Here is a 10,825-nt window from a genome sequence, read left to right as displayed (position 1 = left end):
GATATCAGGATGCTCCAGATCATGACCTTTGCCAGCTGAGTGACCTCAGGACATCATCTAACCTCTGTGGACCTCATTCCCCTCCATTGTGTGAGCAATGTCAGCAGCTGTGATCCTTGCCTTGCTAAGCTTCTGCCAGATGCCATCAGTGGGCACAGACACACTTAGAGGTGGGAACAAATCACAGCATAACTAGGAGGGCTCTTTAAATGTGAATGCATGCCCATGCCTGGTGGAAAGGTGGCATTTGTTGCTTAAAAAACTCATCTGTTAGAGCAGAATTTATTTTGATTCAATACAGTATCATCAAGGGACACCCAAGCATCCTGAATATCTGGTTCATACCCTACTTATATTTCTTCCAGCTATTGACATAGCACCTTCCATCACATCAGTGCTGTGTGGAAATGCAAGTTCGTTCATCCTCCCAACGTCCTTGGATGTGAGCTAAAATCTGTAAATTAGCATCTCCATTTTGCAGATACAGAAACTGAGAAACAGATCAAGTCACCACTTCCTGAATGTGGAGCAAAAGCAGGCTTTGCTGCTGGTTTCCTTCCTTGAATCTCCAGTCTCCACTTTGTAAGCCATTCTTGCAAGGCACTTTGTTCCTCAGCCTGCTCTGATATGTATTTTTTCTTTCTTCATGTTTTCGTAAAAATGAATGGAGCTTTCTTTGATAGGAGTAACAAATGACCATGGAGGAGAGGTATGGTAATCTCAGAACTCAGGCCAGGGATCTGGCATACAGAATCTGACACTGCACCCTGATTTATACCCCGAGCCCTGCCCGTGAGCAGTAAACAAATGGCATATAGCAGGTCGGGCACATTATCACCCATCCAATCAGCTCACTGGGTGCAAGAGTAGGCATCAACTGTGGGGAATTTTCAGTCTTAAGCACAGCCTTCCAAGGTGAATGGGTACACGTGCAGACCACCTCTGGACTACAGCTGAGGATGGGAGAAAACCCATGGTCTGGAGGCCTGGATGCAATACCATCTCTGCCTCTTTCCAAATGGGACTTTTGGCACCCCCACTCTGGGTTCTGTGGGCCACAGGGAGGTCTGAGTGCTGCCCCCTCCCCTGCTCACACAGACTGTGCTATGAGAGTGGTTGGCCAAGGCAGGACAGCTGGTGTCCAGCATCAGATATAGGGCTGGGAGAAGCTGAGGTCTGAAACAGGGAAAACGATGTTAAGTCCAAAGACTTCCCAACGAGGATAATGGAAGTAAATAATTAGGTCAGTAGCTAGGAAAGTAAAAGTCAAGAAGAGTCAGGGGCAAAAACAGGTTTTGGAGTGTGGTTCAGAGCAAAGCTCCTCGCACAGCAAGGCAGCAACCAGGAGCCAGATATCCCCTTCAAACAGGGTCAATGATACCAGTGAAAGGGGCCACCCCTGAGGATCAGAGACAACAGGTATGAGTGGCCTCTGCTAAGTGCTGGTGGACAGGGAGGCTCTGGGTTCCTTGGAGAAGGCAGAGACTTCCCTGTCACCACCCAGCCACACCCAGAAACTGCAGATGTTCTCAACTGTATATTGTGGGCTCTTGTACTAGTCTTACATCCTCGGATTCACTCACTCTTCACAACACAGAATGTGGGAAGGGAAAGAACTGACTCATCCAAGGTCACTCTGCAGCAGGTGGAGGTAAGATAGCATCTGGCCTGGCCCTGCTTCTGGCCACCAGGTGGCCCTTCAAGCCCCTCTTGCCCCCTCAAGGAGGATATGGCCAAGCTGTGAGGGGATCCCCATCAGATCCTTCCTTTTAAGTTATAGTGCAAGTTATTGTTGGCATTTGCATCTGAAGACACTGGTGACTCTCCTGTTACTATTTTGGTTTTGGCTAGCAGCTATTTCTGTGACAGTGAGAGCTCAGGGGTCTGCAGACTGTGTCAAGGAAAGATGTGAACATCTTTTGTTTCTCAGGCAAACAAGCTTTGTGGGTCTTGCTTCTTTAAACTTCCCATCCACTCAGCTGGGAGGATTAGCTTATTGTGCCACTGGGGGTAGGGGGTAGCAGACATAAGGCCACCTGAAAGATCCTGACTTTTCCTTTCCTTTTCTCCTTGAACTTGTCAGAAGGGCAGTGGGAGGCAGGGGGCAGTGAGGTGATCTGGAGAGGCTGGAGCGACAGAGCACTGGAGCAGAAATAATCAGACGAGATTCCAGAGAAAGACAGAGATTAGAATGCCCTGTCTAAGCACAAATTGCTGCTAGTTCTAGAAGGTGTGGGGAGGCCTGCCAGCCTGCCAGCAGCTTCCTCTCAGCATGATGCCACCATGGCCTCTGGTCACCCCATATCATGCTGTGGTTTCTATGCCATGAGACTGTCGCAGGTGCCAACCTACAACCTCCACCCTGCATGTCCCTTCCATTTGCACACCGTCTTGAGAACAGACACGGAGGAGAGGGCAGCCACGGGATGCAGGCTTACAGGTGCCACTTCCAAGCAGCTGCCTTGGCATCCTCTTTGCTTCTCCAGAATTTGCCTTTGTCTTGATAATTAGGGAATAGTTGATTTGCAGGAAAAAGACGTGTTTCTATTGAAAAGTGTTTTCAGTGTCTTTAGTGAAGCAACAAAATGTATTTTTCTACCTGTTGACATTTTTGGTACCTTGACAGAATTTCTTGACAAGACGAAATACATTATCCTGGATGCAGCCAGTCTATGTGGGTGAATAAGAGAGGGTGGGCTCAATTCCAGCAGGCCCCGCTGACTATTCCAGTGTCTCAGAGGTGAACTGCCTGTTGCTGGCTTAGCGGGAGATCAGTTGCCCCTGCTGAAAGCCTGCAGCAATGAAAACCTTGACAAAAAATAGTTAAAATTATTGTTACAGTTTTTAATTATCCAATATATTTGTGTAGGAAAGAAAAAGCCAAGTAATATGTATAAATTCTAGGAAATAAGTAATTTTGTTTGCAGTTAGAATGTCCTGCAGTTTTCAATGGTATGCACTCAGCTCTAATGCTTTGTAGGTTTTACCATTAACAGGGTTCAGGGCAGCTGCTGTTGGGAATATGCAGATACATAGCTCAAAAAGTCCAGACACCACCAAATGTTGCTGAACCAATGACAAACACACAGACTAGGAAAGACCCATCCAGTTACTTGGCTGCCCAGAGCAGTCTACTATATCAGATACTGCCGCTTTCTATTATTTGTTAAATCATTTTATTTTGTTATTCTTTCCATGTCTGTGGGGATATAATTTAAGTACATTTGGCAAGCTGCACCTTAGCTGACAAAACCTGTTTTGGGGTATATTTTGGATTGTCAGGTGGTCCTTAAACCAAGGGAGCTCTTTCCTTCATGCCACCAGCCAGGGTTTATTTGTCCTGCACTTCCAAGCTGTATAGATTGTGTGTGGCTATGCTCAATCTCTGCTGTGGGAGGAGATCCTCATGGCATCCTAGTGCCCTGATATCAAAGAAACCACATTTTAGTGACCCTGGGAAGGGCTAGCTGCCAGGACAGCTGTGGCACTGCCAAGCCCTGCTTCTCTGGGCCCCTACTCATGTGTAGGACAACCACCCAGGGTATACACCTAGAGTGCAGAGGAGAATGCCATATGGTTTGGTTCTGACACTTGCCTAGTAAGGTTGTTTAAGAGGTGTTCTTTTCTTGAAATATGAGTGATAAACTGGGAATTGCAAAAGTGAAATTGCTTACCTTTGTGCTTTTCCCTCCACTTCCACATCCTGCAAAATTACAGAAGTGCTTATTTTTACAATAGAACTCTTTCTTTTTTGCAGAAAAAAAGAGCACATGCAGCAAAAAATATTTTTCTTGTGCCAAAAACAAGTTCTTAGACCTTTTAGAAAGTGCCAGAAATCATGCTAATAATTAATGACATGTTTAAATGCTTATTTCTGCACCAGCAATGTTTTCAATGATCCCAACCTCTTAGTTCGTCATTATGTTAGAGCTGCACTAGTACATGTAGTTCTTTTGTACAGCAAGGAAAACATGCTCTCTTTCCATTTAAGTGAAGGTACATCACTCTGTCCACTTCAGCATGTAGACTGAAGTGGACAACTGAATCTATTTTTTGAGGCTAGTGCTCTGAGCACATGCTAAAAATTCTGGCCTCATTGTTGATCCTGATAGTAAGGTTTTGCAAAGCTAACCTTTTTTCTAATTTCTCTTCTCTTTAACAGTCTTGGAAACAGCCATATTTTCCAATGTTTGACAAATACATTTTCTCAAAGATACTGATTATTCTGATACTGCACTCTGTCATAATAATAGATTTATGTTATGGATCATTAATTAGATCATAGAAATTAGTAACTAGATAAAATTCAAGTAGGAGTTGTCTGCCAAGACAGGACAGGGTTATGTCAGGAGATATAAGGACAAGCTACATCAGGGACACAGGGAGTAAGGGTTGGAGGCTCTGGTGTGAACAGGCTGGGCTGTTACCTGACATCTCCAGAAATGCCCAAGAGAATGTGTGACAGTCTAGGAAGAAGAAATGAACTGTCGAAGTCAGTAGAAGGAATAAATTCAGGGTGGGAAACAAGCAGATAACAGCGGTAAGGATCCACAATATTTGCAGTGAGCACAGAGGGAGCATTGAACTTGACCTCTCTTTACTGATTGATCTCTGGCTGCATGGTGTGTATGGCCTGTTTGCTGGGAAAGGAAGAGGACCTATATCAACTGGATAGCATAACCAAACCTGTCTCTGTGTTTATCAGTTGTCACCCACAAAAATGACCAGCCTCTGGCTGAGTCTCAACACAGGGCCGCATTCAAATAAACAGCAATTTGACATCTAACATCTTGAAGTAAAAGACACATCCTTAAAGTACACGCAAATGATATAAGAATTTCACACACTAAATCATGCAGCAAAATCTTCCAGGATCCTACTTAGTCACTTCTCTTGTGCCAGAGGAACCCTGTTTGATACACAGATACCGCCCAGAAATGTGGGGTGGATGGAGGCTTCTGGACACACACATCCTCTTCATCCCTCTCCTGGGTGATTCTAAGAAATACTTTTTGTCCAAGGGGAGAGAGAGCTGGTTGTTACCTACTGTGACCACCTCAGGAATTAATTCCTCCTTAGACTGGCTCCCCCTTCCTCCCCATGGACCATGCAGGTGGTCCTTCACTTTTTGCTCCTGGGATCCATTCCCCAGTAAACTGCCTGATTGCACTGTTGGGCTCTGGTTTCAGAAAAGGAGACCCAGACCAAGGTACCTTTCTCTATATTGCAGCACCTCTGCTTTATTGAGGTGTGACAGTTTTTGTAATTCAGGTGTGTGAAATCATGAGCTCCACTGAGGAAAACTATGCCAACAGTGGATGGGCAGATTTCAGTTTCAGTGGGTCTTGAGGGAAAGGGGGAGAACTCTCTTGCCAGCACAATTCATCATGCTCACAACAACCCAGCTCTTCCTTGGCATCTCCACTCCTATAACTGCCCTGGAGTAGCTCTCCATGGCAAATGTTGTCATACCCATTTTGTAGATGGAGAAACTGACATTTCAAGAGGTTGAGGAGTTGGCTGAATGTCCACTATACCATGGTCCCAGACGTGCTCAGGTGTCTCTCCAGGCTCTGGCTTTAAAGGCCTGGGGCTGAGTGGAGCAGGAAACTCATATTTTCATGCTCTTACAAGAGAAATTAAGGCTGTCTCAGGAATTGGCATAACATCGAAATATGTAGGTATGAGTCATTAGCAGTGAGGTCCACAGAACTGGAGAGTGGGCAGATGGAATCAGTCAGCTAAAGGGATCTGGGAGAACCTGAAGGAATACAACTGTGTTGGCCACACCCAGCCTCTGCCCCCTCAAAACAAGAAGAAACTTGGATGAGAGAGATAGTATCAATCACCCCTCTTATGTAGCGTTTTGGGGGGCTTCCAAGCACCAGCATAGGTTTTGTGCTAAAAATGTAGAATTTGTTGGGGCGCCTGGGTGGCGCAGTCGGTTAAGTGGCCGACTTCAGCCAGGTCACGATCTCGCGTCTGTGAGTTCGAGCCCCGCGTCGGGCTCTGTGCTGACAGCTCGGAGCCTGGAGCCTGTTTCCAATTCTGTGTCTCCCTCTCTCTCTGCCCCTCCCCCGTTCATGCTCTGTGTCTCTCTGTCCCAAAAATAAAATAAAAAACATTGAAAAAAAAATTAAAAAAAAAAAAATGTAGAATTTGTCATTCCCCTCAACTACCTTGGAAAAAAAGTACCCAGCAACCTTGTCTTCCAAGCTATCTTTAAGAATAATAACCAGCCAACTCTGGTCAGGAAAACATGCTGAGTGCATTGAACCACATTCATGCCTCATACAATGTCAGGTGACAGATATTATAATTATGCTCATATTAGATATGCAGGAATCCAGGCTCTGGAGTAAGTGAGGACAAAGTGATAGGAAGTAGAAAATGCTTACTTGGAGCCTAGGTAAATGTCTGAGCTCCTAACCTTGATGGTAAGCATTCCTCCAACTCCTAACAGACACCTTCTATTAATGTTGGCTACTAGGGAAGTAGAAGACAGGCTGGATCTGCACCTTACTCCTCCTCTCACTAGCTATATGATGACAGGTGAACTATTCAGTCCTTAACACTCAGCCTCTTGAGCTCCTGGGATCACTCCTACCAGGCCCATTGAGCTCAGGTCAGAATTCAGTGAGCTTATATGTATAAAGAACCTATCTCATTTCTAGGTGCAGTAGATAGCAAAAATGGTCCCTAATTCCTCCCACCCCTCATCACATGCCTATTTCTAATGTGACTTTATGGCTCCACCCATCAAAGGTAAAAGCTATTTCCCCATCTCCTATATCTGAGCTGGGCCACCTGACCTGCTCTGGTCAATGACACATTAGCTAATGTGAAGTCAGCTTGAAATCTGTGTGCATTGAAGCCTGTTGCCATTGAGTGTCCTGCAGCCACCACTTTGTAAGGAATGCTGGGCCAGCCTTCTGGAGGGCAGACTTATAGCCCTGTCAGCCCATCACCAAGTCCACAACCAACCTATCCCCAGACAGGTGAGTAAGGCTTTTGGCTGCCAGCTGACTACAGATGCCTAAGTGAGCCCAGGAAACATCATGTGAAAAAGAGGCAATCCATCCCAGTGGACTTAGCCCTCATTGTCAACCCTCAAAATTGTGAGCAAGTAAGTAGTTGCCATTTTAAGTCACTGAGTTTGGGGGAAGTTTGTTATGTAGCAGTAGACAAGGGATATTCTGGCAATATAGAGTTGCTTATAACACACTAACTTTGTGTTTTCTTTGATTCTTTCCAAGTGATGTAATGGATGCAGAGGCAAGACCTGCTAATATGGAAATCAGTAACCTAGACGTGGGTTGACTGTTCCTCCATGCAGCCCTTCTGGAACTGTCTCCTTACAGGAAGAATCAGAGGATGGGCCTAGGTGGTCACCAAGAATTCCTCCAGCTACAATGTTCTGATATTCTACTGCATCTTTTTTTTTTCCCTATTCTAAACTCTCATGTCAACACGGCCTCAGAAATTATCCTAGGTTTTGTTTCTTTCTCCCTTTATTTCTGATTACAGTTCATGTTTTTTTTTCTTAGAATCTTGCCCATCATGTTTACATTGAATATCTGAATGCTCATCTTCCCATCTTTCTAAGTCAGAAAGATTCTACTATCATAAGACTGCAGCTTTTCAATTCCCGGATGTCATCAACTTAAGAAAAACAATTTAGTAATAGATTTGGGGGACAGAAAAGGGAAAAAACTGTATGATATTAATTAGATTGCTTTAAAATTGCATATACTATTCATCATCTTTAATACTACAATTGACATTTGGGGCAGATCATTTTACACATTTCATCTTACAATGGTTTCCGAATGAACACTGTTGACCTCCAGACACCATGCACAGCACTATAGCCCCTGGGCTAATGGCTTTCAGTTTGAGACATTTTAAGAAATATTTATTATTTGAAAAACTCAAATATATATTTCCTCTCATCAAGCCTACCTATCTCTAGGGAGGTAACAGCTTCTCTGGAAAGTTGCTGAGAAGCCTGACCGCTGGCTCAATGCTTTAGTGACAGCTCTTCACAACATGTGAATTGGGCCCACCGATCTTGCCTAGCTCTGAAAGTTCTAGAATCTCTTCTAAGAGGTAAGCATCGTTGAGAAGGATTCCCATTTTCCAGGAAAATTGGCAATATCTACTGTGTCCCACTGCCCAGCTCTTGGCAACCCCTCATTCCCTTTCTCATTGTAATGTTACATCATGGTATAATTGTTATGATCACACTCCAGTCAACAAGTAGGGAGGCACACTTCAAACAAACTGCCCTATGTGTGTAGCTACCATTCCAGATCAGCCAAGGTGCCCACCAGGAGCCCTGGATCCCTCCTTGAGCTGCCACATTTGCTGTAAGCAGGTGACATTCCTCTCTTCAAGTATGAAATGCCTGGTCCTGGCAAGATTCTTTTGCAATAAAGTGTAAGGTCAATTAGGATTGCAGAAATACTTAAACGTGTGTGTGTGTGTGTGTGTGTGTGTGTGTGTGTGTGTGTGTAGGGGGTAGTGTCAAGAAAGAATACATCTGTAGATCTTGAAGCTCTGTGAGTGGCATGGGAGAATAAGAAGAGGAAGGGAACAGGAGGAGGAAGAGAAGAAATAAACTCACCACATTGTGAACTGTTCCTTTTTCTTTCAAATTACCCCGTTTTTTCAGAGACATCTGGTTTTTGACCCCACAATCCAATGTGGTTTTTTTGACAACTATCAATCATTGAGTATTTGGTCAGTATTGTGAATGGAGTAACCTATCGGAGTCCACCCATAACTTTCAGAAAGAAGTTACATATTCATTCCACAACAAAAATAAATGTGAATATTTAAATACTACACCAAATGAGGTGCATTATGGAAACCAACTCTTAGAAAATTTTAGCAAATACAAGCATACAACCCCTATACCCCCATCAATGTATCCATGCTCAATCCATCACCCAGATGAGCCAGGGCATACATATAGTTCCAAAACATCAACCTACAAAGTTTCAAAGCACCTAGGACATGAAGACAGTCCACAACACTCAATACAAAGGCATTTTCTTCTTTTAAATTCTGCAACACTCACTTTTGGAAGGAACACTTCACAGGCAACCTGCAGTGACCAGTGATCATGTTTTACACTGCGAAAGAGGATGCCTGACTACTCTATTAGGACAAACCCAATTTAAAATTCAAACATTACCTAGAGTCAGAGGCAAGTCACAGCTGCCACCCAGGCTGGTGCTCTCTTAGCAAAACAAAACTGTCCTCCAAAGCCCAACCCAAAGACCAGTAAGGAAAAGTTCACTGGCTGAAAGGCAGGAACCTGAGTTCCAGGCTACTTCTGCATATTCTGTAGCTATAGAAATCTTAGTTAACTTTTGTAAAGAAAAACCTCAGCTGCTTCATCTGATAAATGGGAATAATGATTCTCCAACTCAAATGAGTCTAACAAAGTCTTCTCAGCCCAGTGGTTCAGAAGAGAGAATTTTCTGTTTAGGGAAGGACTTCAGGAACAACTAGCAACGTTACTAAGGCAAGGGGAAGGGGAGCATTTTCCTCCCATTTGAGAAGTTCTCCTAGATGAGAGAGATGTACAATGCCCTTTTCTGAGTGTTGCAGACCAGGGACTTGCAGATCTGGGGATCTAGAGGAAGAATCCCCAGTTGTGCTTTGCCATGCTGCAGAGTTGCAGATGGAACACAGTTCAAGTTGATAAAGGGAAACCACAGATGCCCCTGGTTCTGCTGACCAGCTCCTCCACCCATATGCCTTTTTACAGCCCCACTCTGACTTTAGCATTCTCTTTGTGGGGCTGATGCTCCACAGGTGCCAAGTCCCCCACAAAGGCAAGACAGGGTGGACCTGTGGTTCTGGCACCACCTGCAATGCCTGCCCTTTGCAAAGTCTAACAGAGGCAGCCTGGCAGTGGAAGTAGTGCTTTCTGAGGGGATGAGGGGGGCAAAGTGTTGGTTACTAGGTCAGGAGGAGGTAGGGCTCCTCACCAAGCAGGGTTTCATCGGGGTATAACCAGCCTTGATTATCAGAGCCTAGGCTGGCAAGGCTAGACTGTGGCAGGTCTGCCCCTGGGGTAGAAATGGGCTAACATTGTTTTCCTAAATCACTTTCGCCCCCCTTTCTGACACACCTTTCTTTCCTGGTTCTTTCTCTATGGAATTCACACTGAAAACACTATTTCCCCCTTCCCCCAACACTTGAAATTGATACTATCTTGGGAGGCGGCCTTTCCTTGGCTCTACTTCCCTCTATTCACTCTGCTCACCACAGTTATGCCCTCTACCCACCCATCCCCACAGCCCTAGCTTCCTTTTAATTCCAACAGCCAAGAGGCTGCCTGGTGAGAAAAACAAACCGGTTTGGGGCTGGGCAGGGGGTCTGAGAGTCTGAGCCCGCACCTGGTTTCTCCCGGATAGCTGGCTGGTCAGGACGTGAACAGATGCCAGGCCTATAAAGTGGGTCCTACGAACCTCAAAACGAACAAGAGCCTGGGGATGCCTTTAGGACCGAGGGGAACCTTCTCAGAGCCAGGCTGCAAATCCCTGTCCACTGAGTACCCAGCGGCTGCCCCCCTCCCCCAGTCTCTGTCGCCTTAACAGTCCCAGACAGCGGCCCCAGGCCAACCGCCTGACGTGGTCACCCGCGGGGCCCGATAGGCCTGGGGCAAAGTTGGCGGCCGCCTTCTCACCCAGCCATTCCCTTTTCCTCTTCGCTCATCCTCCCTCGGAGACCGTGGTCACCTCCTCCAGCACGCGTGTCGCCAGGCTTGGCCAACCAAGCGGCGCGTCCCGGGACGGCCCTTGCCCAACCA

General features: G+C 45.6%; 1 long non-coding RNA gene across 1 annotated transcript; it reads right to left on the bottom strand.

Moving 5' to 3' along the window:
- Positions 1-266: 266 nt before the first annotated feature.
- LOC131485329 (uncharacterized) lies at positions 267-10,798 on the bottom strand. Its single transcript, XR_009248778.1, has 3 exons — positions 9,200-10,798; positions 3,675-3,703; positions 267-2,808 (listed from the first exon to the last, which is right to left on the bottom strand). It is a non-coding gene; the product is annotated as an uncharacterized LOC131485329 (long non-coding RNA).
- Between the last annotated feature and the right edge of the window lie 27 nt (positions 10,799-10,825).

The sequence above is a fragment of the Neofelis nebulosa genome, chromosome 9 (assembly GCF_028018385.1).
Source record: "Neofelis nebulosa isolate mNeoNeb1 chromosome 9, mNeoNeb1.pri, whole genome shotgun sequence".
Lineage (NCBI taxonomy): Eukaryota > Metazoa > Chordata > Mammalia > Carnivora > Felidae > Neofelis > Neofelis nebulosa.
The sequence above is the reverse complement of the archived record's forward strand: the minus strand, read 5'-3'. Positions and strand labels throughout refer to the sequence as shown.